The sequence below is a fragment of the Macaca fascicularis genome, chromosome 13 (assembly GCF_037993035.2).
Source record: "Macaca fascicularis isolate 582-1 chromosome 13, T2T-MFA8v1.1".
Taxonomy (NCBI): Eukaryota; Metazoa; Chordata; class Mammalia; order Primates; family Cercopithecidae; genus Macaca; species Macaca fascicularis.
Window position 1 is genome coordinate 13,094,332 of NC_088387.1, and position 23,817 is coordinate 13,118,148.

Consider the following 23,817-nt stretch of genomic DNA (forward strand, 5'->3'; position numbering starts at 1 on the left):
AGAAGATACACAGATGGCAAATCTACACGTGAACAGATGGCCCACGTCTTATGTCATAGGGTGAGGCGTCAGAGTACACCCATCAGCCTGACCAAAATGCAAACTCCGACACCACCACGTGCTGGTGGGTGTGTGAGCATCAGGACCCTCACTCATCACTGGGGGAAGTGGGGCAGCGGCTGTGGGAGGCAGCGTGGTGGTTTTCCTTGGAACTAAGCTCTCCGACCACAGGAGCAATCACAGTCCTGGACGTTTACTCAGAGGAGCTGAAAGTTTACTTCCATGCGGAAATATGCACACAGATGTTGACAGCAGCTTTGTAATTGCCAAAACTAGAAAGCAACCAAGATGCCCTTCAGTAGGTGAATGGATAAACTGTGGTATGTCAGATACTGGGATATTACTCAGCACTAAAAAGAACTGGACCCCTAAGCCATGAAAAGACACGGAAGGATCTTACACACATGTTGCTAAGTGAGTCTCCAATCTGGACAGGCTGCCTGCTGTCTGAGTCCAACCACAGGACAGTCTGTAAAAGGTAAAGCTGTGGAGACAAACAGTCAGCGGCTGCCAGGGGTTGGGGAAGGGAGAGATGAATGGGAGGAGCATAGGGGATGTGTAGGGTGGGAAACAACTCCAGGTGGGGCTTTCATGGGGGATCCATGCCGTTCCACATCTGTGAAACCCACAGAGTGAGCAGCAGCAGGCCGAGTCCTCGTGTGAGCTGTGGACTGTGGGTGGTGGTACCATGTTGATGCGGGTCTGTCGGTCATACAGACATGCTGGTCCGGCGAGGGCAGGAGAATGATGGAGGCTGTGCCTGTGCTGGGAAAGGAGATACGTGAGGGCTCTCTGTACTTTCCTCTTGATTTTGCTATGAACCGAAAATTGCTTTTAAAAACGTCTATTGAAAAGGCAAACAAAAGAGTACTGGCCAGACAGTATCTGTGTGAGGGTGTGGCCTGTGTTCTATGTTCAGAATTTCCCTGTTAGAATACACATATCTAAATTATTCAAAGTTAAACCTTTGCATTAAGCAACTCACTACAAAGTGACAGTATCAGCTTGAGCGCTGCCAGGATGGCCAGGATCCTGTATCCTGACCAGCTTCTCCCCTTACAGGTGCAGTTGACATCCATGGCCACATCCCAGAAGGCAGTAGGGCTTGGAATCTCAGGAGTCAGGCTTTGCGGGACAGAGAGGAAGTGAGATCTTGTAAGCACGTGGCTGAGGGCAGGCAAGGAGGAGCCCATGGCAGGGAGCCGGCAGGGATGACTTTTTGATCAGTTGTCCTTATCGCTGAGGCCTTCTTAGACTTGGGGAGTTGGGAGTCCCCACTCTTGGGCACCTCAGAAACCAAAGGCTGCTCGTAATCCTCAAGTTCCAGATGCCTCAGGGGAGGTACCTGGGTTGTTGGGTGCAGTTCCGTTATTTGCTGCTCGGTGGGATTTGCCCGCAGCATTTCTGGTTGTTTTTAAGAGCTGATGTTTGAGCTGCTTAAAATCACATATGGATGTCGATTTACCAATAAAAGTTAAGAATAGAATTTGAGTTCAGAGAGTTGTGAAAATGCTCAAAGTCGTGTACTAATGTATACATTACATTTGTGGAAATATCTAAAAGTCCAGGATTTATATTAAACACTTCTTGATTTTTGTAGTATCTACCTGTCATTTTTCCATTTGATTAATAGATGTCAGAGGGCTTAAATTTTGAGTGCCTGAATTCACTGAAATTAAATCTTCTTACGTCAAATATAATTAAACTGAATGTAGCCAACATTGCATGCTTTTATAAATATTGAGTAAAATATATATAAAAACACATATCCATCGACATGCAGATGGCGGCAACACATTAAACCATAAAAGTAGAATTAGTATTCTTTGTTTTCTGAGAAGACAAATTTTTAAAAAGCCAAGGGGTCTTATAACTTTCTAGTCTCCAACTTATTTGCCCTAAAATGGAAGATTGACAGCAGTAGAAGAGGAGATCCTGGGCCAGTGCAGGCTCTGGGAGCAGCAGGGTGAGTGCTGGAAGGAGCTGGCTGGAGGCAGAGCCAGGGAGGTGCTCAGGCAGGTCAGGACGGCCTCAGGGCACGCGGCTCAGTGAGTGAGAAAAGGTTCACATTTCTTGGAGAGCCCTTGTCTCTGCCCACGGAAAACCCAAACTCCTTCCAACTGGGATGTGCATCTCATGTAAAAGTTGTTACTCCCAGAAAGAAAGCCAGTCGATGTAGAAATTTTTTGTATGCAGAAATTACTTCAAATTTGTTTCTAACCTTATCCTTTTCTTCCCCCGTCTTAATGTGTAGTGACTTTCTGCAGGTAACGCACACATCTTAGGAGAGCGCTGTATTTCAGTTGCTGTTGGCTCTGTTGTGACTTTGTGGTGTCCGACGTTCTGGTTCTGAGGTTCTGCGCAGAACGTGGCTCCTCCCTGCTGAGCGTTGGTTGTTGAAGGCCCATGTGGAAACTTTCCCTGTAAGCTTGTTGACCACAGCAGTGTTGGTTCAGAAATCTTTGGACCTCCTGAGACTTCACACAGACTTCTAACCTTTCTAGCGTGACCTTTTCATTTTAGTGTTCCCCATTCATTCAGATGTTTTCCAGAATGTAAGTAATCTGCTGAATGCAGGGTGGGGGGTGCCCTCCGTTGGCTCTGGGGAGAAGTATCGCTGTTTCTCCGGGTGGAGCTTCCCGTCCACCATGGTGTGCTCCAAGACGCAGCAGGGTTCTTTGGCAGAAGTAACCGTCGAAGGCCCGCGTCTCCGTGGCAGGGTGACTGTGGGTGTGTGGCCTCGCGGCCATACCGGCCCCTCCCCATCAATGGCACCACGGAGAGGAGCCTGGGATCTGTCTCCAGAATCATAACTGTGCTTCCGAGACTGTGTCATCCATGTGTAAGTAGACATGCAGAGAAAGTGTTGGAGATAAGCAAGAGACGGTGTCTGTCCCTAATGAGCTCAGGCGTGCCCTTGAGAGGGTCAGGTTTCTGTGCGGCTGATCCGGACTCAGCCTGGCTGTGGCAGTGCAGGTGACTGCTGGGCTTTGGCAAGGCTGCACCCACTGTCCGTCTGAATCGGCCCCCTTCCCAGGCTCACGGTGCCAGCTGGGCGCCCAGGCCTGATTTCCCATAAGGACGGAGGCCCTGTGTATGTGTCAGGGAAGGGGGAAGTGGGGGTCCTACTTTATTGCCATATCCAATGCCATGCGGGGTCAGCACTCAGGAAACACGTGCTGTGTGGGTCAGTGATTGAGTTCAGAAACCTAGAAAATTCAGCATTGCAGGCTTTGGGCATGACCCATCCAGCCTTGGGGCTCTTTCTCTGAATTTCCTTCCATGGCATCCTCCTCATCCCAGGGGCCCCTGTTCCCGTATGACTGTTGGAAGTTTCACAGCTTCCTCTGCTTCCCCTCCCGGGCCCTGATGTGGCTGGGGCAGCTAGTGACTGTGCAGACCCCACAGCCAGTAGATCGTTGGTGCCAACGCCTTTGTCCTGGGTTACCTGAGTCAAGGACTCCAGTACATGGCTGAGCTCACCCCGAATGCCAGGATCGGAAGGCCTTGGGTTGCAGAAAGGTTGGGGGTTGCATATCGAAGGACAACCTGCAAAGGAGAAGGGGAAATGGCTGTGCTAGATGGCAGCTAGAGGAGTCTGTGTAGAGCCTGTTACACAGTGCAGACACAGAGCTGGCATGGGGAATGCGGTGACATAGCCGCCATGGAAGTGGGCAAAGTTACAGGCTTCGGACCGACATGAATGGTCTGGTCTAAAACGATCCTCTGTTTCCTTTAATCCTAGCAACTGCTGGCTTACGGGGTGGGGGAGTGAGATCTGTGGTGGCCGCGAGGAGAGACAGGGATTTTAATTAAGCCCCTCTTTCTGGGAGAGGGGAGTAGCCGTTTCTGTAGGACGGTGAGCATCGTCATCTCAGGTAGCTCAAGCTGCTGAAACGAAACACCATTGCCTGAGTGGCTTGTTCTATCATAGCGGGGGTGTCATGTTAACTAGAAGTGTGCTTTTCTACTGGGCAGTAAGTAAATTAATGGTACATTTGCCAAGGACAGTGAGGTGTGATTTGATGAATCCAATGGGGAAAAGGAGAAGGGGCTTGGCTGGGTGGGGACGTGTGTGTGGGAGCAGAATGGAGCAGCCAGGCGTGCTGTTGGGATGGAGGGGCTGCGCCCGCATTTCCATGGGATCCGTCGATGTTTGTGGCATTAGACCTGAACCTCTGTCTCTACTTCTAACACCCGCATAGTGAGGAAGCCCCTGATGGGCCTGAGTTGTTACTTCCCATTGCCATCGCTGGGAAGTGACCCGGACGCCTCTCCTGGCTGGTGACGGCCCCAGGCCTGGACACTGGGTTCGTCCTGAGCTCTGGGAGGGGCTTGGGCTCCACGCGCAGCAGGCACCTGCGCATCCCTTTGGACGTGAGATGTTGGCGCTCCGCTTGGAGGCCAGCGCGATCTAGGTGTGGTCAGGATCCGGCTCATCCTTTGGAGAGAGAGAACCTGCCCGGGGGCCCCTCTGAGGTGCATAGTCGTGCAGTGCCCTCACAGGATGCCCGGTCCTCCGAGAACTTCCTGCCATTCCCCTGGACCCTCAGGTAAGGGAGTCAAGTGTGGTGTGTGTGTCATGGGCGGGGTTGCTGAGGACACCACGTGCCGACTTGTGTGAAGACCCGAGGCGCTGCGTGAGCTCGTTCCCAGGGGGCCGTTGGCATCTGGGGGCCTGTGGGTGTCTTTCCACTGGCAGGAAATAATGGGTATCCCATGTTACCTTTTGTGTCTTTTTTTTTTTTTTTTTTGTCAAAAAGCCCTAATGCCAACGTCAATGTCCCGCTATTGGAACCACCCACCTCAGGCTCACTGGTCCTCTTGTTTCTGGGCTTCTGCAGCGTTGTGTTGGGATAACTGTGTTAACTTCGTTTGAATTTTCTTCCTATTCTTTTGGAATAAGTGTTGATAGTTTGTGCTGCTTGTTCACCCGAGGCGAGGGTGTCCTTTAGGCCTGGAGGAGCACAGCCCGTGCAGGGAGGTGCCGGGCCTCTGCCTCTCATGTCGTCCATAGCCCTTACCACACGTCTGCTCTTCTCTCCTCGTGCCCACGGCCGGGGTCACGGGCTGCTCGCTCTGCCGTTTGAGATCCTCGGAAAAGGTGGTGTTTACACTGAAGGGAGATTGGGGGTGTGCAGCTGATTTTAAATAGGAGGAAATGATGGTAACAGAATGAGCAATTCCTAGCACTTAGTCTCAGGCTTGAGAAATTGTGTTTTAGAAGCAAGGTATCCCCAACTCCGGTTTTCTTCAAATTAAATCTTTTAAAGAGTCCACAAATATAAAGCCTAAAACTATGCAACAGCGGGCCTAGAGCCCAAGCCACTGCCAACTCTGACTCCAAGACACCTCAGAAACTTGGTCCTCCTCCTCAGAGAACCCCCCTTCTACTCCTCCCTGCACACTGCTCCCTCCACACTCCTCTTCCGCCCCCTCCCCTTCCGCCCCTTCCACTTCCGCCCCTTCCACTTCTTCCTTCCCCTTCCCTTCTTCCTTCCCCTTCCCTTCTTCCTTCCTCCCCTTCCTCTCTTCCTTCGTCCCCTTCCTCCTCCCTCTTCTTCCTCTTCCCTTCTCTTCCTCTTCCCTTCTCTTCGTCTTCTTCCCTTCTCTTCATCTTCTTCCCCCTCCTCTTCCTCCTCTTCCCCCTCCTCTTCCTCCTCTTCCTCCTCTTCCCCCTCCCTCCTCTTCCTCCTCTTCCCCCTCCCTCCTCTTCCTCCTCTTCCCCCTCCCTCCTCTTCCTCCTCTTCCCCCTCCCTCCTCTTCCCCCTCCCTCCTCTTCCTCCTCTTCCCCTTCCCTCCTCTTCCTCCTCTTCCCCCTCCCTCCTCTTCCTCCTCTTCCCCCTCCCTCCTCTTCCTCCTCTTCCCCCTCCCTCCTCTTCCTCCTCTTCCCCCTCCCTCCTCTTCCTCCTCTTCCCCCTCCCTCCTCTTCCTCCTCTTCCCCCTCCCTCCACTTCCTCCTCTTCCCCCTCCCTCCACTTCCTCCTCTTCCCCCTCCCTCCACTTCCTCCTCTTCCCCCTCCCTCCACTTCCTCCTCTTCCCCCTCTTCCCCCTCTTCCCCCACCTCCCTCCTCTTCCCCCTCTCTGTCCTTGGGCAACCTCCATGGAACTCTGGTTGAAAGTCACTGGGTCTGTGGGGCCGCGCATTTGATAGACGAGCACGCTGAGGATCAGACACAAGTGACTGACTCAGAACAGCACAGAGGCTGACCCAGCTTGCATGCTGTCTCCTGCCTCCCGTAACACCGGGTTGTCCCTAATGGAAGAGAATCAATGATGCTGCTTCACTGATCTCCAGGAAAAACAGGTTGATAACAGGTTATAAACATGAGAATGTTTTGGAAAAGCCATCGTCCACTTGTCAGCTCCATCTCTCCTGCCCGGAAGATGTAGGGAGAACCTGCCTTCAGCCCACCCTCATCCCATAATAGGACAGAGGACAAAGGGGCAGAGACCCAAGTCCTGTCAGTGCCCTCAGGAAACCCCCTGTTTCCTCCTCTCGGTGGAAGTGGAAACCATCCCGCTGGACTAGATCTTCCTGGGAAGCCCCTCCACCCTGAAAGCAAGGAATCTGGTTTGAGCACACACCATTCTTGGTGTCTTCACTTTCTGCAGCTGAACCCTGCATACGTGGCCCATTAATCTTGCTAGTCCAGTGTTACTGGGTCCTGGCAGTTTCTGTGGACTGATGGCAGGTGTTTACCATTGTGTTTAAAGAGGAGAATGGAACTTTATTGTGTCAAAATCAGATGATAACGATTGCCATGTGTTTCCTTGGGTTGGTTGGGGTGGGTGGTGCTCAACGCTTTTCCTGAGGGCTAAGTTCTTGTTTGAGACCGTCTCACTTTGTCGCCCAAGCTGGAGTGCAGTGGTGCGATCTTGGCTCACTTGCAACCTCCGCCTCCTGAGTTCAAGCTGTTCTCCCTGCCTCAGCCTCCCAAGTAGCTGGGATTATAGGTGTGTGCCACCACACTTGGCTAATTACAAAAATGTTTAATACAGGCTGGGTTTTGCCATATTGTCCAGGGTGGTCTCAAACTCCTTGCCTCAAGTGATCGGCCCACCTTGGCCTCCTAAAATGCTGGGATTACAGGCTTGAGCCACTGTGCCCGGCCTGATCCTGACATCTTTTAAAGCTGCCTTCATGTACCAAAAGCCAGTCTATGTTTGAAAATCAGTCTTGAAGAGCCTAGGAGGAGAGGGATAAGCTTCAGCTAGGTAAATCACTATGCATATGTTAAAAATATGGGCCAAAATCTACCCCAAAATTTTAACCCTTCTGCTTTGTGTTTTATATCCGTTTATGGTTATTCTTTCAGTATTAAGATTTTAAAAGATTCTTTTGATAATTATGGACAAATTACTATTAAAACTCAGCTGTAGTTGTAACACTTCAAAGAACTAATTGGATGACATTATTTTTCCCGGAGACATTCTGGATTATGACATAATTAGTGTTTATCTCTTTGCCAGAAATCTTTTTTTTTTCTTTTCCAGAACAGAAACCTGAAAAGAAAATTCCTTTGCATTAAGTGCTATTTCACTGTGTGACAATCAATTTTTGAAGGTGAGAACAAGATCTTCGTGTATTTTTGGGATAATTCTTGTTTAATAGTGAAAATGCTAAGTGTTAAATTTATGGAACAATTTGTTTCTTTGAAAATTACTATTTGCCTGCTCACCAGGTGGGAGCTGATGAGAACGTGGATGTAAAAATTAAATTGTATTTAGCTTACATAAAAGAATTTTTTAAAAAAGCCTTTTTTTTGTTTGTTTTGTGCTACAGAAGTGGCTTCGTTGTGGAAATGATGTTATTGCAGGCACCTAGAATTTTATCTCCTTCACTTCTACAATGGGAAGCAATTCTCCAACAAGCACAGGAATCTGACTTTCTGATATTGAGACTCCTAGGCATCAAGCCCCGTGGAAGGGTTGGTGATTACGTGAGCGTTGGCGTTGGCGTTGATGTGGGCACCCTCCAAGCCGGACGCAGGGAGCAGGGAAGAGCAGAACAGGCCCCTCAGGAGCCATGAGACAATCAAGTGTTGGCAGCAGTGGTGAGGGTTGATGTCAGGGGCCAGGAGGAGGTGGCGAAGGGAGCATGTGCCTCAAGGCAGCCCTGGAACCCGCAGTCCCTGTAGTGAGGTCTGGTCTGCAGGGGATGTGGACGGCCACGTGGCGAGGCCCACAGACAGCCTGGACTTGGCTGCCTTAGAACTCTGGTGGACGTTGCAAACGGCCCCACAGGGTTGCAGTGCATATTCCTCGGACAGAGAAAAGACGCTTGAAACTGTTCCCGGCACGAAGCCAGCGCCCTGTGAACAGTGGCTCCTGCTGTCGTGACTGAGTGCCGTCCAACTGGGGGCAGTTGCTCTGCTCAGTTCACTTAATTGGGCCAGGAACGGGGTTGCCCTGCCTTCTACAAGCTTGACGCATTGAACGAGGACTCAGTTGATAAAGTACTCTGTAAATATGCTCTCCCGGCTAGAGTGAGCATAAGCCCAGGGAGCGAGTGGTTCTTCAGTATTAGCCAGGTGTTTGTGGTGGGGCCAGCTGTGCGGCTGCCAGAGCGAATGTGACCAGGAAGCCTCTGTCCCCCCGGAGGTGGCCAGCGTTCCTGTTACACGTGCCGTAGGCAGAAGGTGGACACTGCTGGGAAACTTGTTCATATTGTTGTTTTCTGATTGAAAATTCAAGGTTTCTGAGCATCCTACATCGAATCTGTACATTGCTGAGACTGTACACATTTCAACACTTGTTTTTCTCTGCTTTTCAGATCCATAGAACCTGGCATTTGGCCGTGGCTTCCAGGACAGGCTGGATGCAGAGTGAAGTCCTCTCCTCACTGTCAATGTTTGCAGATGTCTTTTTGTATAAACTGTATTTATTGAGAGTCTCAATTAGGTTTTTATTTAACTAGACTTTTCAAATTGCCACGTACATAACTCTCCCAGTTACAATCGTGAGCTAACGTGGGTTTTTGGTTTTACTTTGATGAACTTTTAATATTTGCATGCTAAATGTGGGGGTGGAGGTCATTTATCTGCTTTTCATTTCCTTCTTGGTTATACTTAGTGACTTTCAGGTAAGGTGTGGAAAGCGTGGTACAGGGTGAATTGCAGGCTGCAGTGTGGCGCAGTGGAGGAGAGGCGGGGCTGCAGTGTGCACAGTGGATGAGAGTAAAGAGATTTCCATCCTCGAGGGAAACACACAACAAACAATTTAAAAAACTGATCGTCTAGCTTGCATGAAGTCCAACAAATTCAGTTTGCAAAGTTTAACTTCCAAGTTAACTTAGTAACTTTTCCCCTAAGTCATTAATTTAGTAGCTTATGTTTAAACATATTTTTCGCCTAAAGCAAGTCATAAATTCTAAAATGAATGACTAAACATGTAATAATTTAGGCATACAGCACCTGAAGGGAAAACTGCCAGTATGCTAAAATATTGGATACAGATGCTTAAAAAATATAATGTAGCATTCTTACAATGCATGTGCTTTTAGCATGTAACTTGGTGAGTAGTTTTGAGCTATATTTGTAGGAGTGTGTATATTGAATACTTTAGGACACCACTGCAGATGTGTACGTGAGAGGTATAAATACTGAATGTTCTTTTCCCTTCCCTTAAATGAAAAACATTAGCTCCCTTCATTTTTATTTTTATTTCTTGAAGTGGACTCTCGCTCTTGTTGCCCATGCTGGAGTGCAGTGGCGCAATCTCGGCCCACTGCAAGTTCCGCCTCCTGGGTTGAAGTGATTCTCCTGCCTCAGCCTCCCCAGTAGCTGGGATTACAGGCACCCACCACCATGCCCCGCTAATTTTTGTATTTTTATTAGAGATGGGGTTTTCCCATATTGGCCAGGCTGGTCTCAAACTCCTGACCTGAGGTGATCTGCCCACCTCGACCTCCCAAAGTGTTGGGATTACAGGCGTGAGCCACCTCGCCCGGCCAGCTCCCTTCTATAATGATTTATACAGTTGTTCTTGCTTTTTGTTTTTTCGAGACGGTGTCTTACTCTGTCGCCCAAGCTGCAGTGCAGTGATGGAAATCTTGGCTGACTGCAGCCTTCACCTCCTGGGCTCAGGTGATCCTCCCACCTCAGCTTCCTGAGTAGCTGGGACTAGACACATGTCACCACGCCCAGCTATTTTTTTTTTTTTTTGATATTTTTAGTAGAGACAAGGTTTTGCCATGTTTTCCAGGCTGGTCTCGAGCTCCTGGGCTCAAGCAATCTCCTGGCCTCAACCTACAAAACTGCTGGGATTACAGGCGTGAGCACCACATCTGGCCCATTATTTTTCCTTCCAGGAGTCGACTTTCAGAAAACCCTTCAACTTTGCAAGCTTAATTTTCGATAAAAATATTCCTCTACGATAAAAGCAAGACACAAAGAAGTATGTGTGGACTGCGGTTAAAAATTTTCAACACAACATAGCTTAGGAAGGTTGACATTGACAAAGAGCAGGAGGCCCGTTCAGTGCCTTCTAGGCAGTGGGAATGGCGGTCTGTGGGCGACCCTAACGTGTGCGGCGTCCTGAGACGTGATCGTGGTGGTCACGCTTTTACGGAGGGCTTCCTGGGAGTACCAGAGGCTGTTCTTCTGCAGTCGGCCAGCCAGGCAGCAGCTGCCGGAGAAGGAACAAGCAGTAAAAGACAGATGTACACGGTGTTATTGTGGCTGAGACGTTAAAACCAGGCTCACTTTGTTCTTACCGTTTTAAAAAACTTATAATGAAGTCCTTAAATATGTTCAGGATTTCAAAGCAGTTGTGGGTGTGTCTGTGTCTCTAGCTCGTGTTTGGGTGCTTCCTGCGAAGAGAGCTCAGAGACGCTACCTTTCCTTCATGAGGTGACAGGGCCTGGAGAGGTGTGAACCCCATGGTGGGGGGATGACTGACCTGGGGTGAGGCTGGGTCAGCGTGGGGATCCACCCTCACTCCGTGTTCCTGTAGGCAATCCACAGTTCTAAGTCTTTATGATATGGGTAAAATGAACCTGGAAGAGGGGTTATTTTTTAAGAAGTAAGTGCCATGTTCTTTTTTCCTCATACTTTTCCGTGTTTAAGCAGCATTGAAGGATAAGACACTAGTAGCATGTTGTTTTGGAAGCAACGTTGTTGGTTATATTTCGTTGAATCTGACCCTAAGGTTGCCTGGTAACACAAGTTTTCCTTTAACAACATGGAACTCTGTTGAATCTGTTGCCCCATTGGCTGAGCCGCCTGAAATCAGTGCGGTGGCAGCTGAAGAGGCCTCTTCCCCTTGGAGGAAGCCGCTGGATTGGCAGGAGGCACCGCCCTCGATTGAGGGAGTGAGGGGTTTGCAGAGACCCCACGTGGCCCCTGTGGCTCTCTCCTGCCCCCTGCTGGTTGGCCAAGCAGCCTTGCGACAGTGTGCTCATTGTGAATGTTCACTGGGGCAGGCCAAGGCTTTTGTTCCAGAAACACTGACTTCAGAAACAGCCGGCTGTGTGTGTTGAGCATGGCAAGAAAGACTTATGTGTGTCTTAAACCTCTTGAAGAACGCAAGTTGATGTTTCAAATGCATCTCGAAGGCTAATGACTTTGCTATGGTCAAATACCGGGTCAATTTAGATATGCCTGATCTCTGCAGAGGTTTGATCAGGTAGCCCAGGAGCAGTTAAACACAAACGCTGACTGGAAACCCTGGCACAGGGAGGCACTGGAAACAGCAAGCTGCTATTAACATCATAGTGAGACGCAGTCGCCTGATCTCTTAGGGGTGTCAGCTTCTTTTGCTTCTAGACCTACATCTGCGTTACAATACAGTTTTGTTCAGTTTATCCCCATTACTCCGCTGTCTTCGCTGTTAAAGTCTCAGCCAGCACTTAGCTCTGACACTGCAGGAATTTGACTGTGCAGCTGACCAGGGCTACCTGGCATGGCTGTAAAGCAGGCGAGAGCTTTCCGGAAGGCAGTGACGAGAACCCGAAGCAGAAAAGAGCGTTGCTGGTCCACATACGACAGTGCACCTGCAGCAGAGCATGTACCTGCGCGTACAGGCTAAACAAGTGTAGAAGAGAAGAAAACCACCTATGATTAGTCACTTAAAATGCCGCACACCCAACCTTGAGACCCTAGGACATACAGTAGTAGGGGGCTTGGAGATGGCAGGTGTGCTGAAGTCTGATTTTCTCACTTAACTTTTCCAGCAGCGTTTTTCTCATCTCTAAGCTGGGGCTAACAACTGCCCCACATAGATTTGTGAATGGAACCGTGCATGTAAAGTGGGGTAGCCCCCAGGATCTAGGAAGTACTTGTGGTCAGTGTTGGTGGTCATGCATGCTGTACGGGTCCCCCAGGAGGATCATTGCTACAGATAACTCGCTCCGTTCAATGTCACTGAATGTAAAAGGTGGGAGTTTCGCTTCTGATGTGTCTGGTTTGCTGCAGGCCGCGCTGCACCCCGTGGTTCCTGAGCCCTGGGCTGAAGTACGCCCTGCTGCATCGCCTGTGCCGCGTTTGCTGTGCAACGAGAGCTCCTGCCCTGGGAAACTTCCTCGCGCCTGACGAGAACCACAGTCTGCAGCAAGACCTGTCCAAAGCGTGGGCAGCGACTTTGTGGGGTTTGTCGGCCCTTCTCTCAGGTGTCTTGTGTCTCATGGATCAGCCGACGAGCCCTGTCAGATGCCTCTCTCCTGTCTAGAGGCGCACTCTCCAAAACGCTGCCTGCCACCTGGATCTCCTGGCGCAGAGTGAGGCCACATCTGCAGACCTTAGCGCATAGAGTCCCCAGGCATTCGGCAAGAAGGGGAGTGGGCTGCATGTGAGTTCCCCCTGCGGAAGCCGACTCTGCTCCCTACTCTGCTTTTGGGGTGCCGGATGTTCAGACCTGCTGTGTCTATCGGGGGCTATGGCGGGGTGGTGGGAGTAGGGGCCGGGAGCAGCATGGATGGATCCAGGGAAGGACTTAGTTGAATGCCAGCTGTCCACATACTTTTTGCAGGTCTTGGACAAGCTCCCTCGTTTCTGTGGGCTTCGATTTGATTGTAAGACTAGGACGCCGCCCGAGTCTGAAGATGTCGTTGTGTGCAGGAATGCCTGGCGCAGTCACAGTGGGTTTTCCATCAGCCTCCTTGCCCATCCCTGGGTCAATCAGAAGCCATGCGTGCCACAAGTAAATTCCAGTCTGTCCGAAAAACCAGTTGACCCTGAGTTTTACGGTCAAGCATCGTGAGTGTCCTTGCCAGGAAATGCCACTAGATGTCTTGGGCCTGCTCCTCTATGTCCACAGCAATCCCCGGGACAGGCTGGTTCAGGACGTGGCAGGTGGGAGTCGGTATTGTACCTAGGACAGGCTGAAGTCAAAGGCTCATTTGCTCTGTGAGGGGTGATCAGGATGACACATCAAGAGGAGCCCCGTGGCTGACCCTGGAGGTGGACGGTCGGGTCGGATTGGCTGCCCTCCAGCAGGTATTTCGAGTGATGCCTTCCCTGGGTCACGCAGCCCTGATCTGTAGCGCACAACTTCCCAGCTCCAGCCAATCTGGTCTTGCCGTCTCCTTCCAAGAAGGTAGGTGTGGCGCAGTTGCCTTTACGCGTCTCCTACTGGATACCGCAGGGCGACAGCAAGCAAGCACGGGCGGCGTTTTCCTTACGTTGACCAAAATACGCGGGGCCAGCTTTGAACGATCCCATTCAGCATCACACGTGTGCATCGGCCACTCGCCTGTCCATCTGCCACAGACAGGCTTGGACAGGACCATTGAGTGGTCTTTACGGCAAAGAGCCTAAAGGGCTCACAGGAAAACCGGAAGCAGTGCAGTGGTAACAGCGCAGCAATACCTGTCATTGATCAAAGGGTGTTCTGGGCCGGACGTGGTGTTAAGTGATCCAATTCGGTTAGCACTCTTAAAATTAACCCCCTTTTGCCTATCAGGAAATTGAGGATGGAGGGCATTAATGCCAGGGAGCAGGGAGTAAGGGGACTCACAGAGGGGCTGAGGGGCTGGGCACTCTGAACCCACGGATCTGCCCCCAGGCCCCGGCTGCACGGGCACCAGAGTTGCTGCTCTGCAGAGGGGGAGCAGCTCTAGGGAAAAGATGGAGCCTGACGTGGGTAAGATTTGGATATTTTCAGAAGAGACCTTCAGCCTGGAATGAGGGTGTAAGTGATTGAATTGGAGTGATGAGCCAGAAAGCCCGGCTGCAACAGCTCCCCTGTGAGGTGAGGGAGGAAGGCCTTGGGGGCGCCTGGCTGAGCAGAGGCCCTGGGTCGCCAGGAGCTGCCGCGGGCTTGGAAAGGGGGAGAAACGCAGCGCCCTGCACTGCAAGGGCACCGAGACGTGGTTGTGGTTCTTCCTGACAGTGACAGGCACAAATGGTGCTGATAGTGGAATGCATGGAGTCTGCCTTCAGAGAACTCCTTGTGTCTTTTAAAACCTGGGCCTCTCATTTAAACTTGGTGGCCTCAGGTGAATGGTCAGAAACAGTTTCTGATGAGGTTGCAGAGATTGTGCGTGGCCTGTGATTATGCACAGCCTCTGATTGTGTTGTCTGTGCAGCCTCTGATTTTGTGTGGTCTCTGATTGTGGCCTCTGGCCTCTGCGTGGCCTCTGTGTGTGGTCTCTGATTGTGTGTGGTCTCTGTGCAGCCTCTGATTGTGTGTGATCTCCAATTGTACTCAGTCTCTGATTGCGGCCTCTGATTGTGCACGGCCTCTGTGGGTTGTGTGAGTTTCTCGGGAATAAGTAGATGAGCCTCGTGCTGGGGCAGGTGTGCCTTTTGTTGGGCATGTGGAGGAGGAAGAAGTTTAACCCACTCCCTCTTTGGGAATGGCAGGGCAGTAACAAAGGCGGTTGATTTATACATGGCCATCCTCGTGAGGTGAGGACCTGAAAGGTTTACTGCTTTCCTGGGAAGCTGCTCTGGGTGTCACCATCACTGGTCATGGACAGCAGCTCAGAAGCCCACTTAAGGTGCAGGGATGGACCGGAGCTGGTCCTGTCTGTGCCCAGGCTGCTGGTCACACCGACGGCCAGGTGATGGCTGTCTTTGCACGAAGCTGGGGTCAGAGTTAATTTGGGCAGTGTCGGCTTTGATTTAGATCAAGACTGGTCCGTCTTCCTAAAATACTAGCCATGAAAGCTTTCATAGATTGTAGTTCTGTGGGAGGTTTCTATGTGGTTTTTAGACGTTTAAAGCATAGGGCACATGGCCAGTGTTGAATTACATTTTGTTCAGTGTAACTGACAGGACACTGGACCTGAGTCCCAGGCCTGCCATGGGATTCAGGGAGCTTCAGAGAGGGGGATGTTTATGCTCAAGTTTTCGCAGATGGAATGGGACATGGGCAGAGGGTTGGAATGCTCTAACCTTCAATCTTCAGTCATCGGTATCACCTGTGCACACGCATATCATTTTCAAAGATGGATGAGCTTTTGGGAAATATCTAAAGACTTTTCAAGTTTTGAAGGAAGCCGGGATGACCCTGGAAATGTCAAGTGTTTTGGCTGGTGACCAGGTCCATCACCACGCACATGGACCCTAACCTCGCACACCTCTGTTCCCGCACAGTGGGTGACCAGGTTCGGAACCTCGAAAACTTCTGATTGGGCGCCGCTGGTGACTAGGTCTGTAACCTTGCCTGGCTCTGATTGGACACAGCAGGTGACAAGGTCCCTAACCTCAAAAGCTTCTGATTGGGTGTAGCTGGTGACCAGGTCTGTAACCTCGCATGGCTCTGATTGTGTAGAGCTGGTGACCAGGTCGCTAATCACACACACCTCTATTCGTACACAGTGGGTGGCCAGGTCCATCACCTCACACCTCTGATTGTGCATAGCGGGTGACCAGGTCTGGAACCTTACACACCTCTGATCGTGCACAGCGGGTGACCAGGTCCATGACCTCACACCTCTGATCATGCACAGCTGGCGGGTACAGGACCCACTTCAGTGAGGGGCTGACTTCCCAGGTGTGAAGGGGGAATGTTGTGTGGCTCGCTAAACACCTCCATGCTTTGGGGGCTCCAGGCTGTGGCCGGCAAGTAGGATGTTGTCCCAGGAGGCTGCTGTGTGTGGGGGCGGGAGGAGGCAGCTGCAGGGTGGTGAGGGCGTGTGTATTGCTGGGAGTGGTCTGATCCATGCCTTCTGCACGTGAGTTCTGGCGATTCTCTTCCGGTATGTTGGTGGATCATTCAGCACCCCCATCATATTTGAGATGAACTGTGCTCTGTGAGTGGCCCTGCCCTGGGTCATGACCACACGCTGGACTTGAGCTGTGGGAGCCACATGGACAGTTGGAGGCCTCAGACCCCAGGGCTACACACACCGAGATTTCCTGGCTGCGTCTCCCCAGTACTCATGCTGATCTCCTTTGCTGCTGCTGTCTCAACCCCTGACATGGCACAGCTTCCCTCTCAGAAGATGTCATGGAGCTTGTCTGCTGTTCGTAAATCTTACGCATATTTGGAGGCGTTAGCTTCATGCAGAAGTGCTGCAAGCAGGAGATAATGGAGGCTTGGCTCCACCTGGTGGTCTCCAGGAGTCTCTCTCCACCTGCAACCTAGCAAGTCAAGGTTACCTGAATGTGTCGTCCGAAGGTAACAAGCATGGGAAACATGTCAATGCCATGCAGTGTGAGGTGGTTCTGGGAATACCAGTAAACTCTCGTGTTGCCAAATGTCATGTCGTGTAGATGTCACAGCCTCCTTTTCTTTGTCACTTGTGTTGCTAATCCCCTGGATTTCTCAAATCTCTGGATTTCTCAGGTTCTTTACTTCTCCAGGAAAAAAACCTGCCCCATTGTCCTGTTACCTCTGAAAGGGGGCTTTTACAGCAGGAGGTGATGCAGCAGCTGTCAGTATAGGCACATGCTGCAGGATCCTACTAGTCTCAGGTGCACCCAGAGGCAATATAGCTGGGCAGGTGGTCCCCATCTCCTGTGTCGTCAGGGGCACCCACAGGAAGCACAGCTGGGCAGGTGGCTCCATCTCCACTGGTGCCAGGTGCACACAGGAATCACAGTTGGGCAGGTTGTTTATTGCCAGGAAGTGCAGCTGGGGTTCAGCCCAGAGCCTCAGGCAGGGGGTTAATAGATTGGAAAGGTTGAGAACCTTGGCTTGATCACTGAAACACAAATTGTGGCAGTAGAAGGTGGACGTTCCCCCCACCGTTCCTCAAACGTTTTGCTTTCTCCTGTTTCCCTGAACAGTGTCTTTTTAACTCCTAAGATAGCTCCTGCATATATATCTGTATATCCTTGTAGAGGGACTAGAGACACTGCTGGAAAGTTAGTAACTCTGTATTGATGAGGTGCCAGTTATCAGTCTGTTGCCTTAAAACATCAGCGATTGAAATTGCTCCTCCGAGCATGACTGGACGTGTTGCCGTTCTCTGTACAGTTTTCTTTTGGGGAGGTGTGCACGGTTCCGGGAAGGGTGCTGGGCTGCAATTATGTGGGTGTGGACACAGGTCCCAGCAGAACAGTATCCCTCGGAGGGCAGGGTGGGGATCCCGCGGGTTCACAGCAGTTTTGCTAAATGAATGAATGAACCAACGAACCTAGCACTGAGAGTCACAGGAGCTCATACAGAAAAGGCTTTGAGTGTTGAGAAATGGAGATTGAAGAGCTCACCTGTTCTCTTTGAGTCCAATTTGGGGTCAGTGCCGCTTGGAGCTGAGGGGTTTGACATGCAATAAAAACTGTGATGTAGCCATAAAGTGTGATGTTCTAGTGATTTGGTTTATGCAGCTGTTGCCTTCTGTTGAGGCTAAAAAGAACCAGATTAATGGTCACTTGTTACTCAGGCCTTGTGCTTTCTTAGGAAAAAGGAAGGGGCACTAAATTTTTAGTGATAAAGTGACACAACATGGGAACACAGGAAGCGTCTCATCTTTTTACTTGTGACTTGGTCACGGAGCCCGTGGGTACTTCTCAACACGGTCACCCTGCAGCTTCCGAGTCCCGTCCTCACTCTCCCAGGCTAATGTGGCCATGCCAGGGATCCTACTCACAGGTCTGATGGCAACATTGCATGCTGGCTTTGTCCCCCAGGACTTGCAGGTGGTTCGTGCCTGGAATAGTTCCGTGGTAGCCAGGGTATCAGCGGGTGGCCGGCCTCAGCTTCCAGCATGGCCTTTATTCTCCATGGGGCGTTGGAACTGATTTTTGCACAATAGTGATTTGACAGTGATTGATATGCTGTGGGTCTCCGGCCCAAGGAGATGGGGATAAATATTCTTTGCTGCTCTTTCATGCTCTGGGTGGCAGGGAGTTGGATTGAAGACTGCAAGTGACACCCGCACGTGTCGTGAGATGAAGAGAGAGTATTTCCATGAAATCCTGTGTTTACAGAATTAGATCAGTTGTATTTCTAACCCAGAAGTTGAAAGCAGTTGATTTTAAGTGTGACGAGGAAGCTGGAATTTAATTTCTGAGTCAAATAATTACTGTGGAAATGAGTCTTTGGACTTGGAATTGAAATGAACGGTTGTAAATTTAGGGTAAGTCACAGTAACGTGGTTAGACAAAACATCTGATGTAGGTGGCAGAGTTTTTCAGGTATGTATAGAAATGTGATGAAAACGGTAGGGGATAAAGGAGGATTGATTGTCCTGTCCTGAAAGATTTAAAAAGTGGATTATAAATGCGGACCTCGGTGTTCGTATAGAGGCCATCAAACTTAACTCGGTAGTTCGCACAGCAGAATGGTAAGAGCCGAAGGAATGTTTCTGGATGTTCTTCAAATGACTCCTTCCTCTCAGCGTGGAAGCTGTGGTTAGTGTCCACCGGTTCTGGGTCTGCCAGCGATGTCTCCTGGGTGGTCAGGTGGCGCTCTCAGAGAAAGATGCAAGGAATGCTTCCATGGTTTTCTGCCAACTATAAGATAATCTTTGTAGCCCCTGGTTCCATTTGTTTCTCCCTTGCAGTTTTATTTTGTTTTTTAAATTTATGTATAGTAGCACTGCCACTCTTTTGTGGGCAGTTCTGTTAGTTTCCTAGTGCTTACGTCCATCCACTTCGTTGAAGTGTCTGACCTTTGACAATTTTTTTAATTGGAATGTTTATTGTCCTCTGTTTCTTTCCCTTTCATGTAACTTTTAGCTTGCCTTATCTACAGAAAGTCCTGGCGGGATTTATGTTGGAATTTTACGTCTGCAGGTCAGTGTCCTGCCGGGATTTATGCTGGAATTACGTTAAGTTTATTGGTCAATGTGGAGAGAATTGGCGTCTTGACCATGTTGCCGATTCTCCTTGGACTTGTGGCTCAGGTGATGTAGCTCTTTTCTTTCTTTAGCGTTTTGTGGTTTTCTTCATACACATCCTCTGTGTGCTTTGTTAGATTTATACCTACGCGATTTTTATATAGCTACTGTGAGTGTGTGGTTTTTAAAATTTAGGTCCCAAATACTAATTTGCCCGTATGTAGAGTAAGATTTGATTGTGTGCTGTGACTTGGCTGAACTCAGTTATTAGATCTAGGACTGACTGTTGTAGATTCCTTGGGAATTTTTATACGTAGGCTTTTGGTGTGACTAGAGTTTTCTCCTTTCTGTTTTCAGTTTCTTTTATTTGTGCTCATTGTGATGTACTTTTACTGGTTTTGAGTTGAAGATGGCAGCTTAGATTATGGACCTGAGACCTTACTTTTTTCAAATATGAGCCTTTCGTGCTATAAGCTTAGTTCCCATCATGATTTTGGCTGCAATTCATAAATTTTAATTTTTGTGTCAGTTCAGTTGACAATTACTTTCCTTTGAACACTCATGGTGGTTTTATTTAGTTCACTCAAATCTCATTTTAGCAAAAGATAAAAATTCATGCAGGTTTAGTTCCTGCGTGTGCCTCATAATATCTTCACATTTTGTGCCTTGACCAGTAAATAATTGAGCTTATCAGGGAGATGGTTGCATGGTATATTGGTGTTGTAAAAATTATGTGGGAATTTGAAAGTTTCTGAGACAGGGTCTCCATCGCCCAGGCTGGAGTATAGTGGTACAATCAGAGCTCAGTGCAACCTCGAACTCCCAGGCTCAAGCAATCCTCCCACCTCAGCCTCCTGAGTCGCTAAGACTACAGGTGCATGCTGTCACACCCAATTAATTAATTTTGTTTTTTGTAGAAATGGAGTTTCACTCTGTTGCCCAGGCTGGTCTTAAACTCCCGGCCTCAAGTGGTCCTCCCACCTCCGCCTCCCAAAGTGCTGGGATTACAGGCGTGAGCCAGCGTACCTGGCTGGGAATTGAAGTGCCACGAGGGTACAGAGGTTTTATGTTTTGTGTTCTGATATTGCCACATACCTGACATTGCCTGGCCGGCAGTCGGTGCATAACGCATATTCCTGAGTGAAAGGATACTGCGGTGCCTATGTATTGAATTAAATTTAATTTCACTCACTCGTGTTTCTCTTTGTCAGTCCTTTTGCCTCTCTGGACTGCTTTGTTCTACAAGTTACCTTGTAATAGGATCACGTTCTTCAAGTGGTTTTGCACTTTGATTATTGACCTTTTTTTTTTTTTTTTTCATTTTAAATGAAAGAAATCCCCCTTCCCCCCCATTCGCTCTAAGATATTCTCATGTTCCCTCAGTCATTGGGATGTATGGTACCAACACATGTCTCTTCATAAACATGTTATAATAAAAATCCTTGAATACGCAGGTGCTTACATAGACAGACGTTTCTTTTATTAAGAGTTGGTGTTGCAAAGCAGAGATCTTGACAAGTTCTACTTCTCGTAATATATCAGTGAGTATAGGATTGCATACATTCTACTTTATTTGACTTCTAAATAAAGAATATTCTTAATCACTGCCACTTAATAAACGTTGGGCAAGATCTTTTAGAAAGGATGTTTCCACAAATCAAAGTTTGTACTATCAACATTGTTATTTAAATAGCTAGTGAAACCTTCAAAATCTTATCACATTTACATGTTGCACCAGGAATCATCTCTGCTTTCCTCCCTGCAACTCGGTATTTTTGACGCGATCTGAGTTAGTGCACAGGAAGCCTCAGTGTTTCCTGGAGGGATGCCCGCAGCACACTGGCCTCAGAGAAAGTCGTAACGTGTGCACGAACTTCTCTGGAATAACTGAAGCTTATTACATACATCTTCTGGTAGGTCGTTTGCCCCCTCCACTCTCCAAAAGAAAACCTCAGACGTCTTAAATTAACCGTAAGTCTTTTCGAGACTGAGCCATTATTTCAGAAAGCAAGATTGTCAGAGAAAAAATACAGCTTTAAGGATGATAGAAAGATCTTAGCATCTTCTGAAGCCTGAAATCTGTGGCAGGAGACAGCGCAATCATTCCTGTCCTGAAGGTACCTAGCCTGTCCCGTTTTGTTTTCCATTGCTTACCCAGATGTGGTGATTAAAGAAAATCACTGGAGTCATTGAATTAAGCATCCCTTTATTTCCAGCTTTTAAAAGGTTTTAAGTTAAAATATAACTTTGTAAATCTTTTATGCAGCAAACGTTTGGCGATATTATGTCTGTGTTCTCTGTGCGCTTTCTCTGTTTTGTGTAGGATTTCTGTTTTATGTACTCTGTGCGTTGCATGGCACACAGTAGGTATTAAATATTTGGGGGATGAATGAATGAACTGGGAAACAAAGTTCAGGATAATTTCTACGGCATTTGGAGATTCTCACGTACAGCCTAGGCACATACGGTGTTACCAAACAAGGCCCAAGTGAAAGCTACAGTATTTATGTGATTGCTAAGCAGCAGTCACTTTCTCTTCATCCATCCTGGATTTGTGGGGTCACGGGACCTGCTGTGAAGTAGTACCGTATAATGTCTGACGGAGCAGCCAAGGGCTGGTGGCCACAGGTCTCAGGACGAGAACACAGAAGCAGTCGTGGGCCCTGCTCCTGAGATGGGCAGGTGTTGGCTGTGAGCCCACCTTTGCCCCAGATGTTCATGAGCAGGGAGGCGGTTGTCAGGGAAGCAGGTGCATGTTGCCTGCAGGGGTCCCCGGCATGTACAGATGGAGGGAGTGCCTGGCTGAACCCACATCTCCTGTGAAGGCTAGCAGGAGTCCGCACTTGCTTGAGGGGTCCCTAGTTTTATTCCCTGAGTCTGAACTTGCTCTCAATGGCCCTGCCTGCCTTCGGAATCCACCTGAGTGAGAGCTGGGTGGCTTAGGGTTGGGGCCACTTCCCCGGTCCCAGTGTGGCAGGGCCAGGTTACTGGAGATAAGTCCTAGTCAGCACCTCGACTACTCACAGGTTCGAGGGGCTTAGTATATCCATGCTCGCTCTATGATAAAGTCAGCAATTTGGCAGATGATAACTGGACATTTCAGAGTTCCTTTAAAAGGTGTCAGTAAAGCCCATGATATGGTTTGGCTCTGTGTCCCCACCACAATCTCATCTCGAATTGTAATTTCCATAACCCCACATGCCAAGGGCAAAACCTTGGGAGGTGATTGGATCCTGGGAGCGGATTTCCCTTTGCCGTCCTCGCGATTGTGAGGAGTTCTCACGAGATCTGGTTTTTCGTTAAGTGTAGGACTCCTCCCCCTTGCACACTTCCCTCTCGCCTGCCACCGTGTAAGACGTGCCTTTGCTTCCCCTTCACCTTCTGCCATGATCATAAGTTTCCTGAGGTCTCCCCAGCCATGTGGAACTGTGACTGAAACCTCTGCCTTTATAAATTACAGAGTCTTGGGCAGTTCTTTATATCAGCGTGAAAACACTGACACAGCCCAGCAATCCACAGAGAGAGGAGGTGACAGTGTGAATGCTGCTGTCAGGCCTGCGATGCCAACACGTGCCACGTGTGGCGAACCTCAGCCATGCGGCCATCGAGGGGTCGCACCTGCGATGCTGACAGGGAGTCAATCAGCATCGTGTGCGGTGAACCTCAGCCGTGTGGCCGTCGAGGGGTTTAGCCGTGCTGTTCTCATTAAGCAGCCCATTTTCAAAGTCTGAAAAAGGGTAAAAAATATTAACAGGGCTAAAGTTTTCAGAGTCAGTGCCTTGCATGAAAACTGGTGGTTGAGAATTCCTCAAGGAAAGCAGAAGTTGTTCGCAGAAGTCAGCAGTGCTCTGCGGCACAGAGGGACATTGGTGAGAAATGCCAGCATTGCAGATAAGTAACATTCACAACTCTCAAAAAGCGTGTTTTATCTATAATTAGCTGGCAGGACTCAACAAATGCACATTGCCTCCTTAATTTGCCCACACTGCAGATGCTTTTTTCAGGCCGGGGGTGTTACTGGGGAGCAGTGAGTGGGGTCCTGGCTCTTCCCAAGGTACCCTGGAGGTGAGAGGAGATTTTGTACTCAGGGATGGAGGTCGGGACACGCTTGAGCCCAGAGTCTTGGGGTGAGCTGACTTCTTCATAGAAAAATTGTATTTGCTGAGAAGGAATGGGCAGAAACTTCATTTCAGACAAATGAAAGGGAAGTCAGTCATCCCTTGACAGAGGTGCATCTCTGACGTGCCCTCTGAGAGAGACCCTAGGGCAGCAGGGAGAAAGAAGAAAGCGTGACTCTCCGCTGTTCTACACGTCCTGGTGTGGGGTCTCTCGGCCGGGACCCCAGAGGAGAGGCAAGCTTCTCTACTGGCGCCTGCTTCTGTGGCACGAACTGCTGACTGTGAGTGAGATCGGTTCTCTCAGGTGTGGAGATTCGAGGGGCTCTGAGGACTTCCTTCAGCTGAGGCATCTCCTGTTGGAGCCGAGTCGTTCCCTGGGTACGGCGTGTGCCTGTCATCTGCTGCCCCGCCCTTCGTGAAGACACAACAGCAGTAACATCACCCTCGCCACAGTCGGGGAAGCTGGC

The 23,817-nt window shown here is 49.5% G+C and overlaps 1 long non-coding RNA gene across 3 annotated transcripts in view; it reads left to right on the forward strand.

Moving 5' to 3' along the window:
• Positions 1 to 23,817, forward strand: part of LOC135966764 (uncharacterized) — a 152,706-nt gene that overhangs the window by 118,071 nt on the left and 10,818 nt on the right. For 2 of the 3 annotated variants that reach the window (XR_010580356.2, XR_010580355.2), the window contains exons 2-3: positions 7,559 to 7,628; positions 7,848 to 11,757. This is a non-coding gene — a long non-coding RNA (uncharacterized lncRNA). Of the gene's footprint in view, positions 1 to 7,558; positions 7,629 to 7,847; positions 11,758 to 23,817 lie in introns of those variants that run through there. The other variant, XR_012421737.1, reaches the window with a different exon arrangement.